This window comes from Ailuropoda melanoleuca, chromosome 4 (assembly GCF_002007445.2).
Source record: "Ailuropoda melanoleuca isolate Jingjing chromosome 4, ASM200744v2, whole genome shotgun sequence".
Taxonomy (NCBI): Eukaryota; Metazoa; Chordata; class Mammalia; order Carnivora; family Ursidae; genus Ailuropoda; species Ailuropoda melanoleuca.
Window position 1 is genome coordinate 134463582 of NC_048221.1, and position 3581 is coordinate 134467162.

The 3581-nt window shown below is 39.8% G+C and overlaps 1 pseudogene; it reads right to left on the reverse strand.

Annotated features, from left to right (window-relative positions):
• Nucleotides 1-854, reverse strand: part of LOC100483795 — a 3752-nt pseudogene extending 2898 nt beyond the window's left edge.
• Nucleotides 855-3581: the final 2727 nt, after the last annotated feature.

Sequence of the window (3581 nt, forward strand, 5' to 3'; positions counted from 1 at the left end):
CCACACCCCCATGCCCCGCCCCCCGCCCCATGGAGCTGTCCCTTCAGTCCGCTAACACTCACTACGTCATTTACACAGCAGCACTCCTCTTTAGGAACCACGGTGCCTCGGTTCTAAGGGTACATTTATACCAGACAGTTGTGTTGTTGTCATGATTCTTAGAGTTGTGTGTGGTTCTTCTTTGTTTCATGATCTTGCCTGCTCTCCTGTTTTCTTCAGGTTAACTTCAGGGAGTCAATTTCTGTTGGGTCCTTTCTGCTGATTTCCCCTTTTGATATTTTGTAGATGAGTAGAACATGGGCTGATAAGCTGAACTTCTCTGGATTCTTAGTTTTTCAAGGTCATATGAATAGGAGGAGGTCTTCTCTACTAGTCTTATTAGAGGTAGCATTTGAGCTTTCAGGGTGGTCCCTCTGTAGGCATGGAGGGAGGTGGAAGGGAGAGGGAGAGGCAGGAGATTGGGGGAGGGAGAGGAAGAGGTGGGGGGGCGGGAGAGATTTATTTTAAGGAATTGGTTTATATAATTTTGGGGAAATTTCAAGTCCAGAATTTACAGGTCAGACAGGCCAGAAACTCAGGGAAGAGTTGATGCCATAGCTGGAGTTCAGAAGCACAGTGGAGACAAAACCCTCTCTTCCTTGGGGTCCTTCAGTCTTTTTCTCTATGGCCTTCAAACAGTTGGATGAGGCCCACATACATATGGAGGATAACCAGACTACATGTTAATATCATGTGAAAAATACCTTCACAGCAACATCTAGACTGCTATTTGACCAAATATGTGAGTACTGTGGACTAGGACTTGCCAAGTTCACACACAAAATTCGCCATCCCAGCGATTCATCAGTCCCCATTTCTCTTTTTTCTTTCCCCAAACAATGAGCAAATAGTGGCACACAGAAGCACACCCACCCTCAGCCTTTTTCTATTTGAAAGAATTTGAAATCTTCCTTGTTCAAATTTTATGCCTTTGCTTTATTTCTAAGAACCCATTAAAATTTCTGAAATTCTATTTTTTATCATACCATTATTTAATGATTTCAAGGGTTATTTTTGTATTAATTTTTTAAAAGATTTATTTATTTAGGAGAGTGTGAGAGAGAGTGTGAGCATGCCCCTGTGAGCTAGGGGGAGTGGCAGAAAGAAAGGGAGAAGCAAACTCCCCACTGAGCAGCGAGTCCTGTGTGGGCTCCATCTCAGGACCCTGAGATCATGACCTGAGCCGTAATCAAGAGTCGGACCCTATTGAGCCACCCAGGTGCCCCTTGTACTAACTTTTGTACCTACCGATGATAACATTCCTTTGTGTATTTTCTATTTTAATGTGAAATGTGCAATTTTGTGGATATCTATATATGGAAATTACTTGAATTATTTGACCTCAGATGAAAATTCCTCCTGAAAAAAATTTCTCTTTACTTCTGTAGGTTTCTACAGTCACTATAGATCCATCAGTTAGAATTTTCAAGTGCATTAGCACCTTTCAACTCTTTGGGTTACCCAAGTAGTTTCTATAGGATGATAAACCTAACTCAGGGCTGGGGCGTGGTTGCCAAATTCTCAGAAAAAAATCAATTTTTGTTTTTCCTCTCTGCTCGGGGCCTAAGTGTCCAAAAGAATTTCTCACATCAAGGTGATGATACAGCTGTTGCTAGTTTTCTCTGCAGAGTAATTGTTTCTTTCCCTACTATGTCATGCATGGATGAAAGAAATATGTTTATTTGTTGATTTTATTTTTTGGTTATTATCAGGGAAGGTTTCAGTGTAGTCAGCTAGGTATATTAAGTATATCAATTATTTAAGTATGATTTTCAATTTATCACATTTTTCCTTATTTTTAAAATCACTACTCTATTGGAAATGTCTTTTTTCTAATGAGGCATTGTTAAGTTATGAGTACTCTTGTTTTGAATTGATGCTGTCAGAGGATTTTTCTATTTGATGAAGCTTTTCAAAGAACACATCTTTTGGTTATTTTGAGTATAGTTGACCTTCAGACAATGCAGGGGTTGGGGGTGCCCCCTGCAGAGTTGAGAGTCCACATATAACTTTTGACTTCCCTAAAACTTAACCACTAATAGCATACTGTTGAAGGGAAGCCTTACCAAGAATTTGAAATGAGCTTTTCATATTTAGGCATTGAATGTAATTAAATTAATTTGGGATTGGCACTAAAAAATATTAAAACACATATGTGCCTATTTTTTTCTGAGAACTTGATATCACCTATCGAGCAATTCCAATAATGACTCCTTATTGGGATTTCTGACTCCATCAAGTTTCAATTTAGGGAATTGTTTGGAAACAGAAAATTGTGGCCTGTAGTCTTGACCCTATTCTTAAGCCCCCCCGCCCCCATAGTCCAAGACACAGAGTTCAAAACTTGGAAGTCACTTGAAGACAAATTTGTAGTTTTGGGTGGAGCTCACGAATGCTCAGATTTCCGACTAATAAATACCTTGATGAGGAAAATCTGAAGTTCCTTGATAACGTGGATTCCTACTGGGCAGCACAAATTGCTTTTCAAGGCTTAACCTGAATCCTTCTTGCTAAAACTCTAACTCACTTCCTCAGTAAACAGAAAAGGCCACTGCTCATTGTTCCATAAGCTGTATTTCTTCTCCTTGAAGATTAGGTGTCCATTCAACCTTCTTTCTTTCAAGCTGTAATGAACCTCGTTTTTCTTTCTCTCCTGGGGACAATTCCCTGACTCTTCATCACTTGGTTTGTTCCTCTGTGGCCACTTACTCAGACCCCTGTATCCCCCTGCTTGTCAGGGTGTCTGAGTATCCAGAAGATACCCATGGTTCACTCTAACCTTTTTATTCCCACGTGGCACCATAGCAATCAGCCCTGCAGGAATCTGTATTCTCCTGCAGGTTTCTACAAGCAAGCAAAAGCACTTCTTCCTCTGACAAGTGAACACTCTAGATTTTGTACGTTTTATCAAATCCACAACATGTCTGCAGACGGTCCCTTAGATAAACAGCGTTATCACTTCAGTATCACTTCAGCGGGGCACCTCACACTGGGGAAAACACAGTGCCCTCCGTGACAGTTCTTTTCTGCTTCCTAAACTGTTGACCTTCTCTAAATATTTCACTTCTTTTTAGGAAAAATGCAGGGATGTTGTTAAACGTAACTCAATTCTTTTAAAAGTTTAGACTCTGTGTCTTGTCAGCAGAGCAAATAGACACAGCTCCAGTGGGCCTTGCATATGAAATCACTAGCAGGATAATCCTACAGGATGCCAACGTCTATGCTCCAGTGACAAAGCACTTCAATAATAGTTTTCTACAGAGGTATATTTTACAATCCAATGAGCTAATAAATTCTAACCCACCGAGCTTAAAACAAGATGAAATAAAATAAAACATAAAATGTTCTGCAGAACTGGGCATGGCAATTTCTTGTGGCTTTTGTGGAAAAATATTACATTTCAGAAGGCTCTTCTCACGGAGTTGGGTAAAGATAAGTCATAAGAAAATATTCATTAATAACTGTGTGTGTGTTATTAAAAAGCTGTCCAAGTTCTTTTTTTTCCCCTCATGGTCTGAGAAGATTTTATTTAAAGCCTTAAG